Raw genomic sequence first — 15,194 nt, forward strand, 5'->3', positions numbered from 1 at the left:
CATCCATACAGTACCAAACCACACCAAAACGGTACAATACCTTACGAGTACTTCGTTTCGGTAACAAACCACACCAAAACGGTGCAATACCTTACGAGTACATCAATACGGTACCAAACCACACCAAAACAGTACAATACCTTACGAGTCCTTCGTTACGTTACCAAACCACACCAAAACGGTGCAATACGGTACGAGTACATCCATAGGTACAAAACCACACCAAAACGGTACAATACCTTACGAGTCCATCGTTACGGTACCAAACCACACCAAAATGGTGCAATACCATACGAGTACATCCATACGGTACCAAACCACACCAAAACGGTACAATACCTTACGAGTCCTTCGTTACGGTACCAAACCACACCAAAACGGTGCAATACCTTACGAGTACATCAATACGGTACCAAACCACACCAAAACGGTGCAATACCGTACGTGTACATCCATACGGTACCAAACCACACCAAAACGGTACAATACCTTACGTCTCCTTCGTTACGGTACCACACCACAACAAAATGGTGCAATACCGTACGAGTACATCCATACGGTACAAACCACACCAAAACGGTGCAATACCGTACGAGTACATCCATTTGGTACCAAACCACACCAAAATGGTACAATACCTTACGAGTCCTTCGTTACAGTACCAAACCACACCAAAACGGTGCAATACCGTACGAGTACATCCATACGGTGCAAAACCACACCAAAACGGTGCAATACCGTACGAGTACATCCATACGGTACCAAACCACACCAAAACGGTACAATACCTTACGTGTCCTTCGTTACGGTACCAAATCACACCAAAACGGTGCAATACCTTACGAGTACATCAATACGGTACCAAACCACACCAAAACGGTACAATACCTTACGAGTCCTTCGTTACTGTACCAAACCACACCAAAACGGTGCAATACCGTACGTGTACGTCCATACGGTACCAAACCACACCAAAACGGTACAATACCTTACGATTCCTTCGTTACGGTACCAAACCACACCAAAACGGTGCAATACCTTACGAGTACATCAATACGGTACCAAACCACACCAAAACGGTACAATACCTTACGAGTCCTTCGTTACGGTACCAAACCACACCAAAACGGTGCAATACCTTACGAGTACATCAATACGGTACCAAACCACACCAAAACGGTACAATACCTTACGAGTCCTTCGTTACGGTACCAAACCACACCAAAACGGTGCAATACCGTTCGTGTACATCCATACGGTACCAAACCACACCAAAACGGTACAATACCTTACGATTCCTTCGTTACGGTACCAAACCACACCAAAACGGTGCAATACCTTACGAGTACATCAATACGGTACCAAACCACACCAAAACGGTACAATACCTTACGAGTCCTTCGTTACGGTACCAAACCACACCAAAACGGTGCAATACCGTACGTGTACATCCATACGGTACCAAACCACACCAAAACGGTACAATACCTTACGAGTCCATCGTTACGGTACCAAACCACACCAAAACGGTGCAATACCGTACGAGTACATCCATACGGTACAAAACCACACCAAAACGGTGCAATACCGTACGAGTACATCCATACGGTACCAAACCACACCAAAACGGTACAATACGTTACGAGTCCTTCGTTACGGTACCAAACCACACCAAAACGGTGCAATACCTTACGATTATATCAATACGGTACCAAACCACACCAAAACGGTGCAATACCGTACGAGTACATCCATACGGTACAAAACCACACCAAAACGGTACAATACCTTACGAGTCCATCGTTACGGTACCAAACCACACCAAAACGGTGCAATACCGTACGAGTACATCCATACGGTACAAAACCACACCAAAACGGTACAATACCTTACGAGTCCATCGTTACGGTACCAAACCACACCAAAACGGTGCAATACCGTACGAGTACATCCATACGGTACAAAACCACACCAAAACGGTGCAATACCGTACGAGTACATCCATACGGTACAAAACCACACCAAAACGGTAAAATACGTTACGAGTCCTTCGTTACGGTACCAAACCACACCAAAACGGTGCAATACCTTACGAGTACATCAATACGGTACCAAACCACACCAAAACGGTTCAATACCGTACGTGTACATCCATACGGTACCAAACCACACCAAAACGGTACAATACCTTACGTCTCCTTCGTTACGGTACCACACCACAACAAAACGGTGCAATACCGTACGAGTACATCCATACGGTGCAAAACCACACCAAAACGGTGCAATACCGTACGAGTACATCCATACGGTACCAAACCACACCAAAACGGTACAATACCTTAAGTGTCCTTCGTTACGGTACCAAACCACACCAAAACGTTGCAATTCCGTACGAGTACATCCATTCGGTACGAAACCACACGAAAACGGTACAATACCTTACGAGTCCATCGTTACGATACCAAACCACACCAAAACGGTGCAATACCGTACGAGTACATCCATACGGTACCAAACCACACCAAAACGGTACAATACCTTACGTCTCCTTCGTTACGGTACCACACCACAACAAAACGGTGCAATACCGTACGTGTACATCCATACGGTACCAAACCACACCAAAACGGTACAAAACCTTACGAGTCCTTCGTTACGGTACCAAACCACACCAAAACGGTGCAATACCTTACGAGTACATCAATACGGTACCAAACCACACCAAAACGGTACAATACCTTACGAGTCCTTCGTTACGGTACCAAACCACACCAAAACGGTGCAATACCGTACGTGTACATCCATACGGTACCAAACAACACCAAAACGGTACAATACCTTACGTCTCCTTCGTTACGGTACCACACCACAACAAAACGGTGCAATACCGTTCGTGTACATCCATACGGTACCAAACCACACCAAAACGGTACAATTCCTTACGAGTCCTTCGTTACGGTACCAAACCACACCAAAACGGTGCAATACCGTACGAGTACATCCATTCGGTACGAAACCACACGAAAACGGTACAATACCTTACGAGTCCATCGTTACGATACCAAACCACACCAAAACGGTGCAATACCGTACGAGTACATCCATACGGTACAAAACCACACCAAAACGGTACAATACCTTACGAGTCCATCGTTACGGTACCAAACCACACCAAAACGGTGCAATACCGTACGAGTATATCCATACGGTACAAAACCACACCAAAACGGTGCAGTACCGTACGAGTACATCCATACGGTACCAAACCACACCAAAACGGTACAATACGTTACGAGTCCTTCGTTACGGTACCAAACCACACCAAAACGGTGCAATACCTTACGAGTACATCAATACGGTACCAAACCACACCAAAACGGTACAATACCTTACGAGTCCTTCGTTACGGTACAAAACCACACCAAAACGGTGCAATACCATACGTGTACATCCATACGGTACCAAACCACACCAAAACGGTACAATACCTTACGTCTCCTTCGTTACGGTACCACACCACAACAAAACGGTGCAATACCGTTCGTGTACATCCATACGGTACCAAACCACACCAAAACGGTACAATACCTTACGATTCCTTCGTTACGGTACCAAACCACACCAAAACGGTGCAATACCTTACGAGTACATCAATACGGTACCAAACCACACCAAAACGGTACAATACCTTACGAGTCCTTCGTTACGGTACCAAACCACACCAAAACGGTGCAATACCATACGTGTACATCCATACGGTACCAAACCACACCAAAACGGTACAATACCTTACGAGTCCATCGTTACGGTACCAAACCACACCAAAACGGTGCAATACCGTACGAGTACATCCATACGGTACAAAACCACACCAAAACGGTGCAATACCGTACGAGTACATCCATACGGTACCAAACCACACCAAAACGGTACAATACGTTACGAGTCCTTCGTTACGGTACCAAACCACACCAAAACGGTGCAATACCTTACGATTATATCAATACGGTACCAAACCACACCAAAACGGTGCAATACCGTACGAGTACATCCATACGGTACAAAACCACACCAAAACGGTACAATACCTTACGAGTCCATCGTTACGGTACCAAACCACACCAAAACGGTGCAATACCGTACGAGTACATCCATACGGTACAAAACCACACCAAAACGGTACAATACCTTACGAGTCCATCGTTACGGTACCAAACCACACCAAAACGGTGCAATACCGTACGAGTACATCCATACGGTACAAAACCACACCAAAACGGTGCAATACCGTACGAGTACATCCATACGGTACCAAACCACACCAAAACGGTAAAATACGTTACGAGTCCTTCGTTACGGTACCAAACCACACCAAAACGGTGCAATACCTTACGAGTACATCAATACGGTACCAAACCACACCAAAACGGTGCAATACCGTACGTGTACATCCATACGGTACCAAACCACACCAAAACGGTACAATACCTTACGTCTCCTTCGTTACGGTACCACACCACAACAAAACGGTGCAATACCGTACGAGTACATCCATACGGTGCAAAACCACACCAAAACGGTGCAATACCGTACGAGTACATCCATACGGTACCAAACCACACCAAAACGGTACAATACCTTAAGTGTCCTTCGTTACGGTACCAAACCACACCAAAACGTTGCAATTCCGTACGAGTACATCCATTCGGTACGAAACCACACGAAAACGGTACAATACCTTACGAGTCCATCGTTACGATACCAAACCACACCAAAACGGTGCAATACCGTACGAAAACATCCATACGGTACAAAACCACACCAAAACGGTACAATACCTTACGAGTCCATCGTTACGGTACCAAACCACACCAAAACGGTGCAATACCGTACGAGTACATCCATACGGTACAAAACCACACCAAAACAGTGCAATACCGTACGAGTACATCCATACGGTACCAAACCACACCAAAACGGTACAATACGTTACGAGTCCTTCGTTACGGTACCAAACCACACCAAAACGGTGCAATACCTTACGAGTACATCAATACGGTACCAAACCACACCAAAACGGTGCAATACCGTACGTGTACATCCATACGGTACCAAACCACACCAAAACGGTACAATACCTTACGTCTCCTTCGTTACGGTACCACACCACAACAAAACGGTGCAATACCGTACGAGTACATCCATACGGTACAAAACCACACCAAAACGGTGCAATACCGTACGAGTACATCCATACGGTACCAAACCACACCAAAATGGTACAATACCTTACGAGTCCTTCGTTACGATACCAAACCACACCAAAACGGTGCAATACCTTACGAGTACATCAATACGGTACCAAACCACACCAAAACGGTACAATACCTTACGAGTCCTTCGTTACGGTACCAAACCACACCAAAACGGTGCAATACCATACGTGTACATCCATACGGTACCAAACCACACCAAAACGGTACAATACCTTACGAGTCCATCGTTACGGTACCAAACCACACCAAAACGGTGCAATACCGTACGAGTACATCCATACGGTACAAAACCACACCAAAACGGTGCAATACCGTACGAGTACATCCATACGGTACCAAACCACACCAAAACGGTACAATACGTTACGAGTCCTTCGTTACGGTACCAAACCACACCAAAACGGTGCAATACCTTACGATTATATCAATACGGTACCAAACCACACCAAAACGGTGCAATACCGTACGAGTACATCCATACGGTACAAAACCACACCAAAACGGTACAATACCTTACGAGTCCATCGTTACGGTACCAAACCACACCAAAACGGTGCAATACCGTACGAGTACATCCATACGGTACAAAACCACACCAAAACGGTGCAATACCGTACGAGTACATCCATACGGTACCAAACCACACCAAAACGGTACAATACGTTACGAGTCCTTCGTTACGGTACCAAACCACACCAAAACGGTGCAATACCTTACGAGTACATCAATACGGTACCAAACCACACCAAAACGGTACAATACCTTACGTCTCCTTCGTTACGGTACCACACCACAACAAAACGGTGCAATACCGTACGAGTACATCCATACGGTGCTAAACCACACCAAAACGGTGCAATACCGTACGAGTACATCCATACGGTACCAAACCACACCAAAACGGTACAATACCTTAAGTGTCCTTCGTTACGGTACCAAACCACACCAAAACGTTGCAATACCTTACGAGTACATCAATACGGTACCAAACCACACCAAAACGGTACAATACCTTACGAGTCCTTCGTTACTGTACCAAACCACACCAAAACGGTGCAATACCGTACGTGTACATCCATACGGTACCAAACCACACCAAAACGGTACAATACCTTACGTCTCCTTCGTTACGGTACCATACCACAACAAAACGGTGCAATACCGTATGTGTACATCCATACGGTACCAAACCACACCAAAACGGTACAAAACTTTACGAGTCCTTCGTTACGGTACCAAACCACACCAAAACGGTGCAATACCTTACGAGTACATCAATACGGTACCAAACCACACCAAAACGGTACAATACCTTACGAGTCCTTCGTTACGGTACCAAACCACACCAAAACGGTGCAATACCATACGTGTACATCCATACGGTACCAAACCACACCAAAACGGTACAATACCTTACGTCTCCTTCGTTACGGTACCACACCACAACAAAACGGTGCAATACCGTTCGTGTACATCCATACGGTACCAAACCACACCAAAACGGTACAATTCCTTACGAGTCCTTCGTTACGGTACCAAACCACACCAATTGGTGCAATACCGTACGAGTACATCCATTCGGTACAAAACCACACGAAAACGGTACAATACCTTACGAGTCCATCGTTACGATACCAAACCACACCAAAACGGTGCAATACCGTACGAGTACATCCATACGGTACAAAACCACACCAAAACGGTACAATACCTTACGAGTCCATCGTTACGGTACCAAACCACACCAAAACGGTGCAATACCGTACGAGTACATCCATACGGTACAAAACCACACCAAAACGGTGCAGTACCGTACGAGTACATCCATACGGTACCAAACCACACCAAAACGGTACAATACGTTACGAGTCCTTCGTACCGGTACCAAACCACACCAAAACGGTGCAATACCTTACGAGTACATCAATACAGTACCAAACCACACCAAAACGGTGCAATACCGTACGTGTACATCCATACGGTACCAAACCACACCAAAACGGTACAATACCTTACGTCTCCTTCGTTACGGAACCACACCACAACAAAACGGTGCAATACCGTCCGAGTACATCCATACGGTACAAAACCACACCAAAACGGTGCAATACCGTACGAGTACATCCATACGGTACCAAACCACACCAAAACGGTACAATACCTTACGAGTCCTTCGTTACGGTACCAAACCACACCAAAACGGTGCAATACCTTACGAGTACATCAATACGGTACCAAACCACACCAAAACGGTACAATACCTTACGAGTTCTTCGTTACGGTACCAAACCACACCAAAACGGTACAATACCGTACCAGTACATCCATACGGTACCGAACCACACCAAAACGGTACAATACCTTACGAGTCCTTCGTTACGGTACCAAACCACACCAAAACGGTGCAATACCTTACGAGTACATCAATACGGTACCAAACAACACCAAAACGGTACAATACCTTACGAGTTCTTCGTGACAGTACCAAACCACACCAAAATGGTGCAATACCGTACGAGTACATCCATATGGTACAAAACCACACCAAAACGGTGCAATACCGTACGAGTACATCCATACGGTACCAAACCACACCAAAACGGTACAATACCTTACGAGTCCATCGTTACGGTACCGAACCACACCAAAAGGGTGCAATACCGTACGAGTACATCCATACGGTACAAAACCACACCAAAACGGTGCAATACCGTACGAGTACATCCATACGGTACCAAACCACACAAAAATGGTACAATACCTTACGAGTCTTTCGTTACGGTACCAAACCACACCAAAACGGTGCAATACCTTACGAGTACATCAATACGGTACCAAACCACACCAAAACGGTACAATACCTTACGAGTCCTTCGTTACTGCACCAAACCACACCAAAACGGTGCAATACCGTACGTGTACATCCATACGGTACCAAACCACACCAAAACGGTACAATACCTTACGTCTCCTTCGTTGCGGTACCATATTACAACAAAACGGTGCAATACCGTACGTGTACATCCATACGGTACCAAACCACACCAAAATGGTACAAAACCTTACGAGTCCTTCGTTACGGTACCAAACCACACCGAAACGGTGCAATACCTTACGAGTACATCAATACGGTACCAAACCACACCAAAACGGTACAATACCTTACGAGTCCTTCGTTACGGTACCAAACCACACCAAAACGGTGCAATACCATACGTGTACATCCATACGGTACCAAACCACACAAAAACGGTACAATACCTTACGTCTCCTTCGTTACGGTACCACACCACAACAAAACGGTGCAATACCGTTCGTGTACATCCATACGGTACCAAACCACACCAAAACGGTACAATTCCTTACGAGTCCTTCGTTACGGTACCAAACCACACCAAAACGGTGCAATACCGTACGAGTACATCCATTCGGTATGAAACCACACGAAAACAGTACAATACCTTACGAGTCCATCGTTACGGTATCAAACCACACCAAAACGGTGCAATACGGTACGAGTACATCCATACGGTACAAAACCACACCAAAACGGTACAATACCTTACGAGTCCATTGTTACGGTACCAAACCACACCAAAACGGTGCAATACCGTACGAGTACATCCATACGGTACAAAACCACACCAAAACGGTGCAATACCGTATGAGTACATCCATACGGTACCAAACCACACCAAAACGGTACAATACCTTATGAGTCCTTCGTTACGGAACCAAACAACACCAAAACGGTGCAATACCTTACGAGTACATCAATACGGTACCAAACCACACCAAAACGGTGCAATACCGTACGTGTACATCCATACGGTACCAAACCCCACCAAAACGGTACAACACCTTACGTCTCCTTCGTTACGGTACCACACCACAACAAAACGGTGCAATACCGTACGAGTACATCCATACGGTACAAAACCACACCAAAACGGTGCAATACCGTACGAGTACATCCATACGGTTCCAAACCACACCAAAACGGTACAATACCTTACGAGTTCTTCGTGACAGTACCAAACAACACCAAAATGGTGCAATACCGTACGAGTACATCCATATGGTACAAAACCACACCAAAACGGTGCAATACCGTACGAGTACATCCATACGGTACCAAACCACACCAAAACGGTACAATACCTTACGAGTCCATCGTTACGGTACCGAACCACACCAAAAGGGTGCAATACCGTACGAGTACATCCATACGGTACAAAACCACACCAAAACGGTGCAATACCGTACGAGTACATCCATACGGTACCAAACCACACCAAAATGGTACAATACCTTACGAGTCTTTCGTTACGGTACCAAACCACACCAAAACGGTGCAATACCTTACGAGTACATCAATACGGTACCAAACCACACCAAAACGGTACAATACCTTACGAGTCCTTCGTTACTGTACCAAACCACACCAAAACGGTGCAATACCGTACGTGTACATCCATACGGTACCAAACCACACCAAAACGGTACAATACCTTACCTCTCCTTCGTTACGGTACCATACCACAACAAAACGGTGCAATACCGTTCGTGTACATCCATACGGTACCAAACCACACCAAAACGGTACAAAACCTTACGAGTCCTTCGTTACGGTACCAAACCACACCGAAACGGTGCAATACCTTACGAGTACATCAATACGGTACCAAACCACACCAAAACGGTACAATACCTTACGAGTCCTTCGTTACGGTACCAAACCACACCAAAACGGTGCAATACCATACGTGTACATCCATACGGTACCAAACCACACCAAAACGGTACAATACCATACGTCTCCTTCGTTACGGTACCACACCACAACAAAACGGTGCAATACCGTTCGTGTACATCCATACGGTTCCAAACCACACCAAAACGGTACAATTCCTTACGAGTCGTTCGTTACGGTACCAAACCACACCAAAACGGTGCAATACCGTACGAGTACATCCATTCGGTACGAAACCACACGAAAACAGTACAATACCTTACGAGTCCATCGTTACGGTATCAAACCACACCAAAACGGTGCAATACGGTACGAGTACATCCATACGGTACAAAACCACACCAAAACGGTACAATACCTTACGAGTCCATTGTTACGGTACCAAACCACACCAAAACGGTGCAATACCGTACGAGTACATCCATACGGTACAAAACCACACCAAAACGGTGCAATACCGTACGAGTACATGCATACGGTACCAAACCACACCAAAACGGTACAATACCTTACGAGTCCTTCGTTACGGTACCAAACCACACCAAAACGGTGCAATACCTTACGAGTACATCAATACGGTACCAAACCACACCAAAACGGTGCAATACCGTACGTGTACATCCATACGGTACCAAACCACACCAAAACGGTACAATACCTTACGTCTCCTTCGTTACGGTACCACACCACAACAAAACGGTGCAATACCGTACGAGTACATCCATACGGTGCTAAACCACACCAAAACGGTGCAATACCGTACGAGTACATCCATACGGTACCAAACCACACCAAAACGGTACAATACCTTAAGTGTCCTTCGTTACGGTACCAAACCACACCAAAACGTTGCAATACCTTACGAGTACATCAATACGGTACCAAACCACACCAAAACGGTACAATACCTTACGAGTCCTTCGTTACTGTACCAAACCACACCAAAACGGTGCAATACCGTACGTGTACATCCATACGGTACCAAACCACACCAAAACGGTACAATACCTTACGTCTCCTTCGTTACGGTACCATACCACAACAAAACGGTGCAATACCGTATGTGTACATCCATACGGTACCAAACCACACCAAAACGGTACAAAACTTTACGAGTCCTTCGTTACGGTACCAAACCACACCAAAACGGTGCAATACCTTACGAGTACATCAATACGGTACCAAACCACACCAAAACGGTACAATACCTTACGAGTCCTTCGTTACGGTACCAAACCACACCAAAACGGTGCAATACCATACGTGTACATCCATACGGTACCAAACCACACCAAAACGGTACAATACCTTACGTCTCCTTCGTTACGGTACCACACCACAACAAAACGGTGCAATACCGTTCGTGTACATCCATACGGTACCAAACCACACCAAAACGGTACAATTCCTTACGAGTCCTTCGTTACGGTACCAAACCACACCAAAACGGTGCAATACCGTACGAGTACATCCATTCGGTACAAAACCACACGAAAACGGTACAATACCTTACGAGTCCATCGTTACGATACCAAACCACACCAAAACGGTGCAATACCGTACGAGTACATCCATACGGTACAAAACCACACCAAAACGGTACAATACCTTACGAGTCCATCGTTACGGTACCAAACCACACCAAAACGGTGCAATACCGTACGAGTACATCCATACGGTACAAAACCACACCAAAACGGTGCAGTACCGTACGAGTACATCCATACGGTACCAAACCACACCAAAACGGTACAATACGTTACGAGTCCTTCGTTACGGTACCAAACCACACCAAAACGGTGCAATACCTTACGAGTACATCAATACAGTACCAAACCACACCAAAACGGTGCAATACCGTACGTGTACATCCATACGGTACCAAACCACACCAAAACGGTACAATACCTTACGTCTCCTTCGTTACGGAACCACACCACAACAAAACGGTGCAATACCGTCCGAGTACATCCATACGGTACAAAACCACACCAAAACGGTGCAATACCGTACGAGTACATCCATACGGTACCAAACCACACCAAAACGGTACAATACCTTACGAGTCCTTCGTTACGGTACCAAACCACACCAAAACGGTGCAATACCTTACGAGTACATCAATACGGTACCAAACCACACCAAAACGGTACAATACCTTACGAGTTCTTCGTTACGGTACCAAACCACACCAAAACGGTACAATACCGTACCAGTACATCCATACGGTACCGAACCACACCAAAACGGTACAATACCTTACGAGTCCTTCGTTACGGTACCAAACCACACCAAAACGGTGCAATACCTTACGAGTACATCAATACGGTACCAAACAACACCAAAACGGTACAATACCTTACGAGTTCTTCGTGACAGTACCAAACCACACCAAAATGGTGCAATACCGTACGAGTACATCCATATGGTACAAAACCACACCAAAACGGTGCAATACCGTACGAGTACATCCATACGGTACCAAACCACACCAAAACGGTACAATACCTTACGAGTCCATCGTTACGGTACCGAACCACACCAAAAGGGTGCAATACCGTACGAGTACATCTATACGGTACAAAACCACACCAAAACGGTGCAATACCGTACGAGTACATCCATACGGTACCAAACCACACCAAAATGGTACAATACCTTACGAGTCTTTCGTTACGGTACCAAACCACACCAAAACGGTGCAATACCTTACGAGTACATCAATACGGTACCAAACCACACCAAAACGGTACAATACCTTACGAGTCCTTCGTTACTGCACCAAACCACACCAAAACGGTGCAATACCGTACGTGTACATCCATACGGTACCAAACCACACCAAAACGGTACAATACCTTACGTCTCCTTCGTTGCGGTACCATATTACAACAAAACGGTGCAATACCGTACGTGTACATCCATACGGTACCAAACCACACCAAAATGGTACAAAACCTTACGAGTCCTTCGTTACGGTACCAAACCACACCGAAACGGTGCAATACCTTACGAGTACATCAATACGGTACCAAACCACACCAAAACGGTACAATACCTTACGAGTCCTTCGTTACGGTACCAAACCACACCAAAACGGTGCAATACCATACGTGTACATCCATACGGTACCAAACCACACCAAAACGGTACAATACCTTACGTCTCCTTCGTTACGGTACCACACCACAACAAAACGGTGCAATACCGTTCGTGTACATCCATACGGTACCAAACCACACCAAAACGGTACAATTCCTTACGAGTCCTTCGTTACGGTACCAAACCACACCAAAACGGTGCAATACCGTACGAGTACATCCATTCGGTATGAAACCACACGAAAACAGTACAATACCTTACGAGTCCATCGTTACGGTATCAAACCACACCAAAACGGTGCAATACGGTACGAGTACATCCATACGGTACAAAACCACACCAAAACGGTACAATACCTTACGAGTCCATTGTTACGGTACCAAACCACACCAAAACGGTGCAATACCGTACGAGTACATCCATACGGTACAAAACCACACCAAAACGGTGCAATACCGTATGAGTACATCCATACGGTACCAAACCACACCAAAACGGTACAATACCTTATGAGTCCTTCGTTACGGAACCAAACAACACCAAAACGGTGCAATACCTTACGAGTACATCAATACGGTACCAAACCACACCAAAACGGTGCAATACCGTACGTGTACATCCATACGGTACCAAACCCCACCAAAACGGTACAACACCTTACGTCTCCTTCGTTACGGTACCACACCACAACAAAACGGTGCAATACTGTACGAGTACATCCATACGGTACAAAACCACACCAAAACGGTGCAATACCGTACGAGTACATCCATACGGTTCCAAACCACACCAAAACGGTACAATACCTTACGAGTTCTTCGTGACAGTACCAAACAACACCAAAATGGTGCAATACCGTACGAGTACATCCATATGGTACAAAACCACACCAAAACGGTGCAATACCGTACGAGTACATCCATACGGTACCAAACCACACCAAAACGGTACAATACCTTACGAGTCCATCGTTACGGTACCGAACCACACCAAAAGGGTGCAATACCGTACGAGTACATCCATACGGTACAAAACCACACCAAAACGGTGCAATACCGTACGAGTACATCCATACGGTACCAAACCACACCAAAATGGTACAATACCTTACGAGTCTTTCGTTACGGTACCAAACCACACCAAAACGGTGCAATACCTTACGAGTACATCAATACGGTACCAAACCACACCAAAACGGTACAATACCTTACGAGTCCTTCGTTACTGTACCAAACCACACCAAAACGGTGCAATACCGTACGTGTACATCCATACGGTACCAAACCACACCAAAACGGTACAATACCTTACCTCTCCTTCGTTACGGTACCATACCACAACAAAACGGTGCAATACCGTACGTGTACATCCATACGGTACCAAACCACACCAAAACGGTACAAAACCTTACGAGTCCTTCGTTACGGTACCAAACCACACCGAAACGGTGCAATACCTTACGAGTACATCAATACGGTACCAAACCACACCAAAACGGTACAATACCTTACGAGTCCTTCGTTACGGTACCAAACCACACCAAAACGGTGCAATACCATACGTGTACATCCATACGGTACCAAACCACACCAAAACGGTACAATACCTTACGTCTCCTTCGTTACGGTACCACACCACAACAAAACGGTGCAATACCGTTCGTGTACATCCATACGGTTCCAAACCACACCAAAACGGTACAATTCCTTACGAGTCGTTCGTTACGGTACCAAACCACACCAAAACGGTGCAATACCGTACGAGTACATCCATTCGGTACGAAACCACACGAAAACAGTACAATACCTTACGAGTCCATCGTTACGGTATCAAACCACACCAAAACGGTGCAATACGGTACGAGTACATCCATACGGTACAAAACCACACCAAAACGGTACAATACCTTACGAGTCCATTGTTACGGTACCAAACCACACCAAAACGGTGCAATACCGTACGAGTACATCCATACGGTACAAAACCACACCAAAACGGTGCAATACCGTACGAGTACATCCATACGGTACCAAACCACACCAAAACGGTACAATACCTTACGA

Source organism: Rhododendron vialii, chromosome 10a, assembly GCF_030253575.1.
Source record: "Rhododendron vialii isolate Sample 1 chromosome 10a, ASM3025357v1".
NCBI classification, from domain to species: Eukaryota; Viridiplantae; Streptophyta; class Magnoliopsida; order Ericales; family Ericaceae; genus Rhododendron; species Rhododendron vialii.